General features: G+C 41.6%; 1 protein-coding gene and 1 long non-coding RNA gene across 5 annotated transcripts in view; one reads left to right on the plus strand and one right to left on the minus strand.

Moving 5' to 3' along the window:
* The window catches only part of LOC115193720 (disintegrin and metalloproteinase domain-containing protein 12), a 154,175-nt gene that overhangs the window by 75,614 nt on the left and 61,213 nt on the right, over nt 1-17,348 (minus strand). The window lies entirely within an intron of this gene.
* LOC115193721 (uncharacterized) lies at nt 1,169-1,845 on the plus strand. 2 transcript variants are annotated; one of them, XR_003878220.1, is made up of 3 exons: nt 1,169-1,523; nt 1,614-1,675; nt 1,758-1,815. It is a non-coding gene; the product is annotated as an uncharacterized LOC115193721 (long non-coding RNA). The 2 variants fall into 2 exon arrangements; XR_003878221.1 differs by having other exon boundaries at nt 1,204-1,259; nt 1,347-1,523; nt 1,614-1,845.

The raw sequence follows: 17,348 nt of genomic DNA on the forward strand, positions 1-17,348 counted from the left end.
AAAAAGGGTTTACAGCATGTTCCATATGTAACCGATGTGAAATGGCTAGTTAGTTAGCGGTGGTGCGCGCTAATAGCGTTTCAATCGGTGACGTCACTCGCTCTTAGACTTGAAGTAAGGTTTCCCCTTAACGATGCTTCGTGGGTGTCAGTTGTTGATGTGTGCAAGGGTCCCTGGTTCGAGCCCAGGTTGGGGCGAAGAGAGGGACGGAACCTACACTGTTACATTGGTGCCGTGACCCGGATCATTGGTTGCTGCGGAAAAGGAGGAGGTCAAAAGGGGGGTGAGTGTAACCGATGTGAAATGGCTAGTTAGTTAGCGGTGGTGCGCGCTAATAGCTTTTCAATCGGTGACCACTTGCTCTGAGACCTGAAGTAGGGTTTCCCCTTGCGTTGCAAGGGCCGTGGCTTTTGTGGCGCGATGGGTAACGATGCTTCGTGGGTGTCAGTTGTTGATGTGTGCAAGGGTCCCTGGTTCGAGCCCAGGGGCCTGTTGCACAAAAGTAGAATTAAGACATCCGGGATAAATGACTCAGCTGAGCTCAATGAAGCCAAAACATGTGCGTCCAGGCTTAATTGGTTGCACAAAGACCAAGCCAGGATGAGCAGACACGGATTCATTAAGCCAGGTGAAACCAATCCTGGATAGGTGCGCGCTCACGGCTCACTCAAATAGACCCCGCCACAGATCACAGATTAACTGATTTACCATGGCAACTAGAGCCGCGTACTTTTCCCCGTCGGAAGCACAAATCCTCATGGAGGCATACGAGGAGGTAAAAGATATAATTAAGAAGAAAGGCAACACCGTCACAGTGATAAAGCAAAGAGAAAAAGCGTGGCAAAGTATTGCAGACCGCCTGAATGCGTAAGTAGTGCACAATTACACAGTCACCGCTCCGCTGAAACATCACAATTACAATTCAAATATTTAATTCACATCTCCAAAAATGCAGTTGTACTGTAATTATGAAACGGTTAATTTTTTAATTGAAATGCACTGCAGATATGAGTGAAATTGTGTAAAGTAACTCCATCACACTGTATAAAGCTATGATAGATTTTTTGATATTTTTACTGAAAACAAGACAAAAATACCAAGTAATTTTTTGCAGTGTGACTCCATTAAATGTGTGTGTGTGTGTGTGTGTGTGTGTGTGTGTGTGTGTGTGTGTGTGTGTGTGTGTAGATTAAACATGAACGGGCCAAAACGGACATGGCAGCAGGTCAAAATCAAATACAAGAACATTCTGCAGAATGGTATGGTCCCTGACTAATATTTAACAAAGCACAAGCATATATTGTACCCAGAAGGTGCCTGCTCACACATTGTCTGTACTGTTTTAGCAGTGAAAAAGAATACCCACAGACAAGGCACGGGTGGTGGGTCACCAAAGGCTGACCTTACCCCAGCAGAGGACATGGCCTTGGAGCTAAATAAAGGCAGGCCCGTCTTAGAGGGGATCCCTGGGGGGAAAGAGACGAGCATAGGTTCCTCCCAAGATGCCACCTGCTTCATTCAAGGTATGTTCTTCCATCTCTACATGGGATACAACCACATTCATATTGAATAAATTTGGACTGTCTGACTTTGGTTTACCTATTGCCTTGCAGTGTCTGGCAGCACTGTGTTCCTGTTAGAGCCACCAGCACAAGCACCAGACGATGCTGATCCAGTGAGTACTCCATCAAAGGCATACTGTAGGCCTGGCATGTCTTGTCTACTAGCTTCAATATGAATCCGATTAAATGTGATAGGGTGAAGGCCCCAGTGCAGCAGCAACAGCACATGATGGAGACGATGATGAGGAGGAGACCATCTCTCTGGATTCCAGAAGGCATGAGGTATCATGTTAAGACTGTGAAAGTACTATTTACTCTACAATGGTGAGGAGTCCTCATCAAAATCAAAAAATCTAATTTCTTTTACAGGACCCAGATGCTATACAGTGGGAAAACCAGCCTGGCAACATAGTGCGTATTAATAAAAGGACACCACATCCTGCCAAATTCCAGCTGCGCTAATTGTATTGTGTTCACAGAGCTCACAAGCTATCAGAAAGTTGTATGGCAACCACCTCCGGCGCCAAATAGAACTGGCAGACATAGACATTCAGTACAAGAAGAAAAAGATGGAAAATCTTGCACTGGAGTCCGAAATAAAAAAGAGGACAATTAGGAAACTGGACCTTGAAATAAAAAAACTTGAGAGGGAGGTGAGATATGCCTTCAATGTACACTGTATGCTAACTGTAACACAAATGTATTAATCATTATTTTTCTTTCCTCCCCCAGCTCCAAGAAGATGACACAGCTCAAAATAAAAATTAGGTATATTCTCGTAAAGTCAAGTGAGCCATGACATATGAGCTCTTATTGTGAGCACACAGGACGGTGGCATCTTTCTAAGGTTTTTTTTATTTTCCCAGCAATCAGTACAACCAAGTCATCGTTATAAGGCATCGCCCTCTTTTGCCCACCCCCCCAGCACCAGGTGTGGCCACTAGCCTATATGAAGGCCCAAAATTGTGTGTTCCTTTCTGCTCTGACAATGGCATGCCCATTCGTGCGAGATGTGGTGGATGAAGAAGCACTTGTGCTGAGGAGAGCCTTCAGGCGAGAAAGGGTCTTCAGGGACCGGTTGGACCCACTGGCCTTCCCTGATGACCATCTATATGAAAGATACAGGTTTTCTGCAGATGGCATCAGGTATCTATGCAGACTACTGGGTCCCAGGATTAAGCACCGCACTGCACGGAGCCATGCACTGAGTGTGGAGCAAATGGTTTGTGTGGCCTTGCGCTTTTTTTCTAGTGGAGCCTTCCTGTACTCAGTGGGGGATGCAGAACAGCTGAACAAGGCCACAATTTGCCGCACAATAAGGAGTGTGTGTCTGGCTATCAAAGCATTAGCAGATGTCTTCATCTCCTTCCCTGGCCACAGAAGACTCTGTGACATCAAAGAGGAGTTCTATAGGATTGCAGGTAAGAGGATCTACAAATTACAGGACAACTGTTAACACATAGTAGGATACTCATTACTTTGTGTGACAGGTTTCCCCAATGTCATTGGTGCAGTGGACTGCACACACATAAGGATAAAAGCCCCCTCAGGTGCCCATGAGGCCGATTTTGTGAATAGGAAATCCTTTCACAGCATTAATGTTCAGGTGAACATAACTTTTTGATATTGTCCATTGACGAACACTCTGCATTGCCAGTGATGTGCATTGATTGGTGTAATATTCCTCATCTTATGATTTCAGATGGTCTGCAATGCTGACTGTGTGATCAGCAATGTTGTGGCAAAATGGCCTGGCTCAGTCCATGACTCCAGAATCTTTCGGGCCTCTGAAATCTATCAGTGCCTATCACAAGGTAAGCCACACAACCCCTATTTATAACCATCATGGCTGTGTCAAGAATATCACTGTGTTTATGAGGTAGTAATGATGAGATTTTGTGTTGACAGGTGAATTCTCTGGTGTGTTGCTGGGAGACAGGGGGTATGGCTGCCAGCCTTTTCTCCTGACACCTTTCACAGACCCCCAGGAAGCACAGCAGGCCTACAACCATGCCCATGCCAGGACCAGGGCCAGAGTTGAAATGACCTTTGGCCTCCTGAAGGCACGCTTTCACTGCCTTCAGAAATTAAGGGTCAGCCCTGTTAGGGCATGTGATATTACTGTGGCTTGTGCTGTCCTCCACAATGTGGCCTGCCTGAGGAAGGAGAGGGCCCCCAGAGTGCCACCAGCCATGGACTGGGACAATCCGGCAATCTTCCCTGATGACGACAGTGGTCGGCTGCTGAGGGACCAATATGTGTTGAATTATTTTAGTTAGTATGTGTGCTTTCAATTTTGGTTAAATATGTCCTGCGGTGGCAGAGGAATTGGGGTTTTTTTGGGTTAGTTTTTTTTACGAGTTTGGCCTCTTATGATGTTTGTGCGGTATACTGTGTGTAATACAAGGCTGCAGGGAGGCTACTGCATCCATTCATTTGTCTGTTCAGTTGATGTGTATGGATTTGTCCTGCATTTATTTTAGTGTGCAGACATGCAGGGTGTGTTATATACAGACCTTTGAATGTGTATGTATCATTTTGTATAATATGCTTGGATTCTGTGCTTTCCATCTTGTAGTCACTGTGACTTCAGTTTCGAAAGGAGCTGATGGTTTACCTGCTTTGTTTTGTCCTTATTCATTAAAGGAACATAATGTTACACATTGTGTTTTTATATTCATATGGAATGTGTATTTGTTTATATGACAGAGTACTAGGGCCACACTGAAGAAAAAGGATAAAGTCATAAATGTATGAGGCTGGTTCTTTCTGCAGAAAAGCTACATATTGTTTTTACAGTTTTGATACTTATGACAATGTGATACTTAATATTCTGGCACATCAGCATGTCTTTGTTTATGAAACCATACTGAAGTACAATTTCACGAAATGCCCCACATCTGTCATTTTAACAACTGTCCTCCTTTAAAACAACCGGTTACAATATTATTACTTGTGTTTTTTTCCCCTCTGTGGCCCTAATATTCTATCATTTTATATATAGCCTTATAGTCTATGGGAAACTGTAAATTATCTAATGATAGCAACATAATCTAAAAATTATTTTTTATCCAAAATCATTGAAATGAATGATCACAAACGTTTAAATAATGACAGTGGGTCTAGTTATATGTGATAACAATGTATAGTGAGCAGTGAAATAACTATTGGTTTCCATTTGTGGTGACTGCTGACTGACATTAGGGATGAGATTAAATAGATCCTGGAATTTAGCCTGGTCTGGAGCAGGCTAGCTCCACAGAATAAATCTCCATGGTAATTTATACCATAACATATCCTCCTGCCCCCTATCCATCTTTAGTGCAACCGGATTACGGATCAATTGAGCCAGGATCACCAAGATATCCTGGCTTAATCCCTTATCCTAGTTTTGTGCAACAGGCCCCTGGTTGGGGCGAAGAGAGGGACGGAACCTACACTGTTACATTGATGCTGTTGACCCGGATCATTGGTTGCTGCGGAAAAGGAGGAGGTCAAAGGGGGGGTGAGTGTAACCGATGTGAAATGGCTAGTTAGTTAGCGGTGGTGCGCGCTAATAGCGTTTCAATCGGTGACGTCACTCGCTCTTAGACTTGAAGTAGGGTTGGGGCGAAGAGAGGGACGGAACCTACACTGTTACACATAGACAGCCTTGTTTGAACATTTCTTCAGCCTCCGCTTTTCCATTAGGTGAGGTATGGGGTGTGGAGTCTCTTAACTAGTGGATGAGAAAGGACGGTGTGAGAGTTAGGGGGTAGCCTAATAGAGAGTGCCCTTGGGAAGATCGTCTGCACTTGGAGTGCAGATGAACAGAAGGAGGAAACCTTAGGTGTGGTTCAAGTTGCCTGAGGTAGTGTAGGAAAGCACTGGAGCCAGACTAAACCTCCTCCTAGTTTCTCTCTATCCTCTCTCCTTATATGCTCTACCTCTTTATGCCCTCTCTCTCACCACTTTTAAATCACCACTTTTAGCCTTCTCTTTTAGTGAAGCATCTGTTTGTTGCCTCCACTTTTCTATAATTGATTACTAGGCTTTTTCCTTCTGACATTCAAATCTCTGCTTTTTACCCAAGACTGCTGAGCCCAGTAGAGATAACAAGAACTAAGTCCATTTCCTTTGTCTGAGGATAATCTTAAAACCCAATTTGGTGTTAAAGACATTACAATTTGATGTAAACAAATACTTTGGATAAACAATTTCCTTAGAATGTTATTTAAGCAATAAGGCACTAGGAGGTGCGGTATATGACCAATATACCACGGCTAAGGGCTACGACGCAACGCGGAGTGCCTGGACACCGGACATATGCATGCCATAATAGGAGGTAGTTTACAGTGTTTCTAAAGTGTTATGTTTAAGCAATAAGGCCTGAGCGGGTGTGGTATATTGGCCATATATCACAAACCCCTGAGGTGCCTTATTGCTATCATAAACTGGTTACCAACGTAATTAGAGCAGTAAAAATACATGTTTTGTCATACCGGTGGTATACGGTCTGATATACCACGGCTGTCAGCCAATCAGCATTCAGGGCTTGACCACACAAATAATTTCAAATAGAACATTCATGTAAAAGCCGAACAACCTTTACAGACGGTATATAATGACTTAATTGACAGAACATGTTATTTTTTCAACAAAGAGATTCAAGTTTTTCTGAATTCCTGACAACAGTTATATTTTTCATCAAAGTACAACCAATGATTGGCATTGTGTTTGATGTAACAACATTGGACATTTAAACCCTGCACCTGTACTCTGGCAGCATAAATCATTTAATGTTCTATGTAAATTCATGGCTGTTGAAATCCATTTCAATACACACAACTCCACGACTCATGTAATAATTCACCATTACAGGAACCCCCCTGAGCACTGAACCATTTGACTGAAATCCAGCTCTGCTCTTTACAGCTTTCATGCTCTTTTAAAGCAGTAATCTGGGCGATTTTCATTTAGTCTCTCATTCTCACAACCCCCCTGCCTAGAACTCCCAAAGCAAAGAAAAACCTTCTCCCAGCATGTCGCAAAACACTGCTATTACTTCAGATACTGCTAGCCAAAGTGGAGGAGAGCGGTACGAGAAAGCAAGAGAGAAAAAGAGAAAGAAAGAGAAAATGATGAAACAGCGCTGGTTGACAGCCCTGATTCTATTTCCACACGCGTCTGCATCCCAAATTGATTTACATACAGCCCCGTATCTCCCGGCTTAGGGCCCAGCTCGTGGAGCGATGGAGTGCACAGAGCCAAAGAAAAGAAGGAAAAGAAGTGGAGGAAGAAAAAAAAATCAAACCCATTCAGCTGAAGAAATACTCCCCCACTTATCATGCTTGGTCAAAGCCTAGTTAGCTGCACAGAGTGCCTTTCTTGTTAAGGCACATACTGTATACTGTATATAAGACCTCCAGATACTGTTGTTATCTAGCTACATAAGGGCAGATACGTGTTCTCTTATCCCACTGTGTTTGTGTTAGTAAGCCTCTTCCAGATTCTGTCTATTCTATCGGGTGTGCCCCCATGCCATCGCTGAACACTACAACATCCGCACTACATTAGCATTCTAGCACCAGTCGTGGTCAGTAACTGTAACTAGCAGTGCTTGACTTGGACGGAAATAGGTGCCGGTACTCATTTGGGTATTGGTACTGTTTATATTTAGGTGCAGGATCTTCACAATACCTTTAAGTTAATATTTTATAAGAGGAACAGGAGCTCAAGCAGTACAACATTTGAGGTGCCGGTATTCAGCTCCGGTGAGCTCCTGCCCAAGTCAAGCACGGGTAACTAGGGACTTATTGATCACTCATGAACAAAAACTGATCACTAGATGAAAAGCATAGGCTAAGGGACTTTTTAAACATGCATTTCCATCGAACATGCTGCAAATCTTGAGATCCCAGTCAATTAGTAAAACAGAGACCAATGTTTCTGAGCTAAGCCTGATTTCGGTGATGGTTCAAGCTCACATGGATCTGATGCTAAAAAGGCACACTGAAAACGTATTCATGGTCATTACCAAAGACTCAATAACTGCTGGAACATTTTTCATTACATTTGAGAAATATTGAATGTAAATATGACGTGACACCTCATTCGTTGGTGTTGTTTGGCCTCCACTTATAAGTGTTTTGGTTGGTGAGGCATCTCAACCTGTATATTTTCTTGAGCCTGGCAGTAACTAAGCAGCCCACACTCATTTGTTGAGCCCTGTTAAATAAATGTCTTCCCTCTCTCTCTACAAGTTATCTTGTTTAATCTTCTTTCTAGTGTACAAAAAGAGAGCCCACTTTAACAAGATGCATTGTCACTTAAAATGTAATGTGCAAATGAAATGTCTCATTCATGGGGAAAACATGTAACACTCCTGCACACTGAAGTGCTGAAGCTCTCTGAACCCTACAACGAGCATTGGGAAATAAAGACCTTGTACACTAGAAAGATAATGAAAGATGAGACCCTAAGAGAGAAGAAATGCCTGTAACAGTGCTCAAGTGATCGTGGGCTGCTGAGTTACTGTCGGCCTCAGGAACCTATACAGGACATAATGCGATGCCTCATGAAACAAAATACTTTGTCATTCCACCTCATTCCACCTCAAAAAGCACAAGAAATAAGATCGTCACCAACCATCTCAGATTGTTCTGAAATCGTTTCTGTATTTAGAAACAGATACGATTACCATTCCTGAAACATTGATCTCTGAGAAACTAAGCTAATTGTTGCACCCACGTTTGCCATTTTAATTGAAAGGATTTATATAATCATGAGCATAAGGTATTGGTTTTGTATCCAAAGTTGCAAAGAAAATGCTGTGATGCAATAAACACAAGAGACCAGCAAAATAGATAAAGAGGTGTAGCAGGAACAGCGGCATCTAGTGGGCAAAACGTGGTACTTTCACACTCATTTATGGTATAGAACCCAAGCGACTTCAATAGCTAATTTCTCTGAACAGGGGGAAAAAAACATCACCAGATTCACAGGGAATACATTAAAGGTTGAAGAAACAATACTCCAAGTAGCAGCTCCATACTACTTGTCAGATATAGAGAACTGATACTGTATACTGGTTGTTGGGGTGGGATTGGTGTGGGGTGTCTGCGGATGGCTATTGATCATTTTATTTGAATATTCTTTGTACGAAGAATTATGGTCCAAATCGGATGTTAGGTACTATATTTATTTGAATCCTTTCAATTAAAATAGCCAATTTGGGTGCAATCAATTAGCTTAATTTCTCAGAGATCAAATTATATTTCAACAAAATAATGTTTCAGGAATGCTAATCTTATGTTTCTAACTACAGAAATGATTTCAGAACAATCTGATATGGTCGGTGACAAAATCCTCTTCCTTGTGCTTTTTTGAGGTGGAATGACTAAGTATTTTGGTCCATGAGACATCTCATTATGTCTTGTATGGGTTCTTGAGCCTGACAGTAACTCAGCAGCCCATGATCACTTGAGCACTGTTAAAGACATTTCTTCCCTCTCAAGGTCTCTTGTTTCCTTCTCTTTGTAGTGTACAGTGTCTTACTTTTCCTTTTGATCTATGCATCCTATTATTAACACTACTGCAAACCCTACGTTCACTTTACACAGAATTATACAAATGTAGGGTGTTAAACAACTGTTATGTGAATCACCTACAGAATCGTCAGATCAGACCAGCGATCTGACATTAACTAACTAGTTATACACAAGAGCTTCAGAGACCGCATGACAATTGAAGATAACAGCCCTGAGATATGGTGCACTTTTTTAAAAGAAAGAACCATTTCATCGCCTGTTGGCCTACACGTCCAGAATGTGTAACACCATAAAACCATTCCCAGACTGAACATATTTTTCCTTGTTACTGTACAAAGAGCATGATGTCATACTCCCTGAGACTCTTTAAAGGTAACAGTTGGCCAATTGTCAGAGAGGAAAATTCTTAATCTAACAGTGATCCCTTTACATACATACAGTACATGCCAATTTCCCTTAGGCCTGAACTGTACTGTGGGTTTGAACTGATGTAAAACTAGCATTAGCATTAGTCTTACAATGATGTGACACAAAAAGGTGCATGAAGAGTTAATTTCTGAAAAAGCGACTGTATATGTTTCTGGTTCTGCTGATGACGTTACAAGCGAACCTGAGAAGCCCAAGGCAGTATCACAACTAACAAGCAGTGAACCATGGAACTGTTTTATCAAAGTTTGTTAGAAACATTACTTTTTAGATAATTACAGATAATCCCATAAATCAATCTTCTTTGTTCACAGATTGTAAGAGCCATAATGCAGAAAATAGTATTTTGCTGTTTTAAGTTATTAAAGTATTATTATTTATGTGAATATTTGTATATTTGTTAATATTGAGAATATTTTCTATCTATTTGGAACATTCCATTAGGGATATTTGTATAGGAATCCTCCTTTGCATATGCTAGTTGCGCCATTTAGTTTAATCCATATGAGGTCATATCCGTGACATCACTGCTTAGATCAGAAGGCAATAATAAATCTATGGAGCAATACAGTTTTTGACCGTGTTAAATTAATTATCTTTGTAAACTTTTCATTACTATTCAAAACGTCAAATGGAGAAGCTTTTGAATGTTTTTATTCGCATCAAGACACAACTTTTTACATAGACTACTGTGGTTGCTGAGCCACTACACAGATGCAAATACTTACAAGTTTATTAACATCCACATTCTTCATTTATACAGCTGCATGTTAAAAAAAAGTATTTTGCAGCTCTTCCAACTTTCCCTTTTGTAGTGGGGGCCAATGTGCATATCTGTAATGGTCATCTTAAATAAATGGTTACAACTTTTTTAAAGACACAGGACTGATGTCAACACCAACTGCCTGTCAAATTCACATTTCATATGAACTATTTAAAATAAAATTAGCCATTTAACTATTAAAAATGAGACAAATATTTGTAAAATCTCAACATAGCTGAGGACGATTATAAACTGGGTGGTTCGACCCCTGAATGCTGATTGGCTGAAAGCCAAGGTATATCAGACCGTATACCACCGGTATGACAAAACATGTATTTTTACTGCTCTAATTTTGTTGGTAAGCAGTTTATAATAACAATAAGGCACCTCGGGGGTTTGTGATATATTGCCAATATACCATGTTCTTAGGACACAAGGGCTGTGTCCTAAGAACAGCCGTTAGCCGTGGTATATTGGCAATATACCACACCCGCTCAGGCCTTATCACTTAAACATGACATTTTAGAAACACTGTAAGCTACCTCATGTTATAGCATGCATATGTACCGTAATGGCTGATGACAGTGACATAAGTCACATAATAACCACTGTATTAAGTCAACCTTTCAGACGCATAAGGACCTAAACGTGACAACTAACTTCCTGTGTTTGTAGACTGTTACAAACTCTATGGGAAAAAGCTTGCTGGCAAAGTATTTATTCCAGTCAGCCACATCCACAACAACCCCCAGGCGTTGTTTAGTAACTACCCACTGCTCAGATGCAAAACCGCTGCTTTAGCTACTTCCATATTCACATTCATAACAAGTTCTACACCGGAACTAATGAGTGACTGGGGATCTTAAAGGAAGGAGGCCCATTATTATTCATTGAACAAAGTAAACAAATACACAAATATTACTGTCAGTGTGTTACTATCTCTCCAATTAATCTAAGGTTGCTCCCCAAAGTGGTCTCATTGTTCTGCCAAACATCTTTTTTTCTTCAGGGAAAACAGACAAAGGGCTGAATAGAAAATAGAAGTGGTATCCAGATTCTCTGCCTTAAGCTCCCTCTACTTACTTTACTTCTTTGTTTTTTTTCTTCCTTTTTTCCTTTCTTGTTTTTGTGAAGATTGACACCTCTTTACAATTCATTATTTGCATGTGGTCGAATAGGCATGGACACACTGCATAAAGAAACAGTGATTGACAGCTGAGGTACACAGACCACTGGAGGTGGATGGTACCAATGACGGAAAGCAATGACACACATACACTCCAAAAGAGTTCTTCGGCTGTCCCGATAGGAGAACCCGTTTTGGTTCCAGGTAGAACGCTTTTGGGTTCCATGTAGAACCTCCTGGAACCAAAAAGGGTTATTCAAAGGGTTCTCCTATGGGGACAGCCAAAGAACCCTTTAGGTTCTAGATAGCACTTGTAATACAACAACAACAAAAAACACAATATTACTTCCCCTTAATCCCTTCCCACCCAAAGCACACTCTCTGCTCTTTAAATGTCTGGCATTATTCATTCCACTTCTTTTCTGTTTTTACAGACGCAGCTTTGATTCTAGAATAAGATAATAGCGTCCAATTTGTCATCCCACACCTCATTACCCTGGAAACATGGTGGGGGTTGTCTTCCACTGCACAGTATCACTTAAACAGAGGATCAGGGTGATCGGACTGTCACAGAGTACGCATTTTGAGTCATTGCTGTGGTGGCCAGAGAGGCACATGTCAACTATGGACTCACTAAGGGTGAAGTGTAAAGTCACATACAGGAACAACTTTGAAATGAATACATTCCTCAGTTCCTCCTCATTCCTAATGATTCTAACTGCTCTCTGAAAGTGTTAGAATTGCAGTACAATGAGAGCCTGCCTTCATTGCTATAAGCAATGTGCAGGAATACTGGAGCTACACTGACCCTGGACAGGAAGTAGGATTGTGGTCGAATAGGCACACAAGGGGCTCAGGTTAAAGGTCAGAAGGTCATTGTGTTCCCAAGATGCAAGGTGTAAATTGTTCTGACAACAGCTCTGGCACCCCTGACCCTGCTTCACTACTTTGTCTTCCCTCTCCAGTACCTGAGAATAATAAATGCTTAAAAAAAAATCTTTACCCTGACTCTGAACATCTGACTCTCACAGTCCGATACTGGGGAGATTATATGATTCTCAGGGTTGACTGACCTTAAACCTAGAAGTCCACTGTCCAATATGATTGGTATGTGGCAAAAATATTTGAAAGTCATCCATAATTAATCTCCTGGACTGGAACCTTCATAATCTCTTGTCTGTTTTAAATAGAACATCCATTTCTTATTTAGGACCTTATAACAAAATGGATAAGTGTAAAACAAATCCCCGGTTAGCTTATCTATATCCTGAATAAAACATCCCTCATGTTCCTGTTCTCTCTCTGTTTGTCCACTTGATTTGCTGCTCCCATGCAGGTTCAGCAAGGCCTTACACACCAGCTGGGTAAAATCCCCTCCATCAGTGATGTGATGCATTTCCTTACTTCCTTGTTTTCCTAAGCACATCTGGCAGATGACGGAGCCACACTTCCCATCCTGTGTTTGTGTGTGTGTTGTGTGCATGTGCACTTCTTGCTCACAGGTTTCAGCTCAAAGCCAAAACCATGTAGTCCCCATAATCTTTACATCACCTGGATCACCTGACAGCTAAGACAGTGATTTGACTGACATATCCATGTTAGATAAAGATCTGTGAGACTATAAAGCTGCTCTAATCTGATACACATAACCTCAGCAGAGGCACGATCTAGCCCAATAACCTCTCTCTCATGGGTCTCTTAGTTATGACTTCTTCTCTGTACAATAAATGTTCATTAAAGGATATACAGTACCAGTCAACAGTTTGGACACACCTACTCAGGGTTTCTCTTTATTTTTACTATTTTCTACATTGTAGAATAATAGTGAAGACATCACAACTATGAAATAACACATGTGAAATCATGTAGTAACCAAAAAAAGTGTTAAACAAATCAAAATATATGTTTATTTGAGATTCTTCAAAGTAGGCACCCTTTGCCTTGATGACAGCTTTACACACTTGGCATTCTCTCAAACAGCTTCGAGAGGTAGTCACCTGGAATGCATTTCAATTAACAGGTGTGCCTGGTTAAAAGTTAATTTGTGGATTTTATTTACTTCTTAATGAGTTTGAGCCAATCAGTTGTGTTGTGACAAGGTAGGGTTGGTACACAGAAGATAGCCCTATTTGGTAAAATACCAAGTCCATATTATGGCAAGAACAGCTCAAATAAGCAAAGAGAAACGACAGTCCATCATTACTTTAAGACATGAAGGTCAGTAAATCCGGAAAATGTCAAGAACTTTGACATTTTCTTCAAGTGCAGTCGCAAAAACCATCAGGCGCTATGATGAAACTGGCTCTCATGAGGACCGCCACAGGAAAGGAAGACCCAGAGTTACCTCTGCTGCAGAGGATAAGTTCATTAGAGTTAACAGCCTCAGAAATTGCAGCCCAAATAAATGCTTCAGAGTTCAAGTAACAGACACATCTCAACATCAACTGTTCAGAGGAGACTGTGTGAATCAGGCCTTCATGGTCGAAATGCTGCAAAGAAACAACTACTAAAGGACACTAATAATAATAAGAGACTTGCTTGGGCCAAGAAACACGAGTAATGGACATTAGACCGGTGGAAATCTGTCCTTTGGTCTGATGAGCCCAAATTTGAGATTTTTTGTTCCAACTACCATGTCTTAGTGAGACGCAGAGTAGGTGAACGAATGATCGCCGCATGTTTAGTTCCCACCGTGAAGCATGGAGGAGGTGGTGTGATGGTGCTTTGCTGGTGACACTGTTGGTGATTTATTTAGAATTCAAGGCACACTTAACCACAACATTTTGCAGCGATACATCATCCAATATGGTTTGCGCTTAGAGGAACTATCATTTGTTTTTCAACAGGACAATGAGCCAACACACCACCAGGCTGTGTAAGGGCTATTTGACCAAGAAGGAGAGTGATGGAGTGCTGCATCAGATGACCTGGCCTCCACAATCACCCAACCTCAACCCATGGGATGAGTTGGACCGCAGAGTGAAGGAAAAACAGCCAACAAGTGCTCAGCATATGTGGGAACTCCTTCAAGACTGTTGGAAAAACATTCCAGGTAAAGCTGGTTGAGAGAATGCCAAGAGTGTGCAAAGCTGTCATCAAGGCAAAGGATGGCTACTTTGAAGAATCTAAAATTAAAAATATATTTTGATTGTTTAACACTTTTTTGGTTACTACATGATTCCATGTGTTATTTCATACTTTTGATGTCTTCTCTATTATTCTACAATGTAGAAAATAGTAAAAAAAAATTAAGAAAATACCCTGGAATGAGTAGGTGTGTCCAAACTTTTGACTGGTACTGTATATCGGAGGGTAGTTCCCTAAAGGTTTTTGTACATTTCTAAGACCGTGTTCTCTCATTATAACTTTGGTATGGATGGCAAAGGGGGCCAAGAGGCTTGCATCTTCATATGAAACATGATTATGATACAGTCGACCCAGGATAGATTCGGGCTGTGCAACCGGATATACTAGGGCAGGAAATTTAACATAATGACAGATTGTAATGTTCACATTGTGTCAGAGACAAATGCATCTGAATGCAATATATAATGTACATGCAAATCATACCATCTCCAGAGCTCTCTATAGTAGCAGAAAAAAATTATGCATTCCCTCACTCTCCAGGATGTCTTCCTTTCCCGCTGATCCAGATAAATAGGAACATTATTCACCATTAACATCTAGGGCCCCAGTCCCAAAGCAAGAGAAGGAAAAAGCCCAACATAACTTACCATATGTTTTGCACTTGCCTACACAGCAATAGAGATGTACAGTGAGGGGGAAAAGTATTTGATCCCCTGCTGATTTTGTACGTTTGTCCACTGAAAAAGAAATGATCAGTCTATAATTTTAATGGTAGGTTTATTTAATCCAGAAAAACACATGTCAAAAATGTTACAAATTGATTTGCATTTTAATGAGGGAAATAAGTATTTGACCCCTCTGCAAAACATGACTTAGTACTTGGTGGCAAAACCCTTGTTGGCAATCACAGAGGTCAGATGTTTCTTGTAGTTGGCCACCAGGTTTGCACACATCTGAGGAGGGATTTTGTCCCACTCCTCTTTGCAGATCTTCTCCAAATCATTAAGGTTTGGAGGCTGACGTTTGGCAACTCGAACCTTCAGCTCCCTCCACAAATGTTCTATGGGATTAAGGTCTGGAGACTGGCTAGGCCACTCCAGGACCTTCATGTGCTTCTTCTTGAGTCACTCCTTTGTTGCCTTGGCCGTGTGTTTTGGGTCATTGTCATGCTGGAATACCCATCCACGACCCATTTTCAATGCCCTGGCTTAGGGAAGGAGGTTCTCAACCAAGATTTGACGGTACATGGCCCCGTCCATCGTCCCTTTGATGCGGTGAAGTTGTCCTGTCCCCTTAGCAGAAAAACAGCCCCAAAGCATAATGTTTCCACCTCCATGTTTGACGGTGGAGATGGTGTTCTTGGGGCCATAGGCAGCCTTCCTCCTCCTCCAAACACGGTGAGTTGAGTTGATGCCAAAGAGCTCCCTTTTGGTCTCATCTGACCACAACACTTTCACCCAGTTGTCCTCTGAATCATTCAGATGTTCATTTGCAAACTTCAGATGGGCATGTATATGTGCTTTCTAGAACAGGGGGACCTTGCGGGCGCTGCAGGATTTCAGTCCTTCACGGCGTAGTGTGTTACCAATTGTTTTCTTGGTGACTATGGTCCCAGCTACCTTGAGATCATTGACAAGATCCTCCCGTGTAGTTCTGGGCTGATTCTTCACCGTTCTCATGATCATTGCAACTCCAGGAGGTGAGATCTTGCATGGAGCCCCAGGCCGAGGGAGATTGACAGTTCTTTTGTGTTTCTTCCATTTGCGAATAATCGCACCAACTGTTGTCACCTTCTCACCAAGCTGCTTGGCGATGGTCTTGTAGCCCATTCCAGCCTTGTGTAGGTCTACAATCTTGTCCCTGACATCCTTGGAGAGCTCTTTGGTCTTGGCCATGGTGGAGAGTTTGGAATCTGATTGATTGATTGCTTCTGTGGACAGGTAACAAGCTGAGATTAGGAGCACTCCCTTTAAGAGTGTGCTCCTAATCTCAGCTCGTTACCTGTATAAAAGACACCTGGGAGCCGGAAATCTTTCTGATTGAGAGGGGGTCAAATACTTATTTCCCTCATTAAAATGCAAATCAATTTATAACATTTTTGCCATGGGTGTTTCTGGATTTTTTTGCTGTTATTCTGTCTCTCACTGTTCAAATAAACCTACCATTAAAGTTATAGACTGATCATTTCATTGTCAGTGGGCAAACGTAGAAAATCAGCAGGGGATCAAATACTTTTTTCCCTCACTGTAGGATCGCAATTTGACCAATGTTGTCACAGCAAAATAATCCTGCAGAAACATGATTTGAACGTTTAGTCCATAATGTTACTTGATCGGCAGTTAGGCTATTAGCTGCCCAAAAGTAAGCTACATGAAAAGTGCAATACTGTTAATAGAACTGTTTGTTAGTGTTGGTTTTCAGTGAATTTATGTAAATCACGAAGCTCATCTGCATTTCCTGCGATGCAGGAAAATTCTCAGCAACAAAAGAGTGGTCAAATTAAGATTCTACATCTGTAGTTAATTTCACTGACACCATATCTATCAGTGTGATTTTTAAAAGCAGGGGTTTGCTCTGTGAGGCCGTTGGGCACGGCAGAAAATGCATCACATCCCAAGTCTCATTTGAAGGCACTTACTCTCTGTAATGTTCTCAAGTGCGAACCACAAACTGCTGATGCTCGCAGGACTTCAACCGCTCTGCAAGCTAACACCCCTGATAAGGGACCCATATATGTAAGGTTAAAAGCAGTGAAAATTGGGTGACGTCCCACCAAATGTTCTCTCAGGTAGATGAGAAATGCAGACACAAGAAAACACACACAACACAAACACTTTTGCTAAGTGGCTTGACAA

This window comes from Salmo trutta, chromosome 5, assembly GCF_901001165.1.
Source record: "Salmo trutta chromosome 5, fSalTru1.1, whole genome shotgun sequence".
Classification (NCBI taxonomy): Eukaryota; Metazoa; Chordata; class Actinopteri; order Salmoniformes; family Salmonidae; genus Salmo; species Salmo trutta.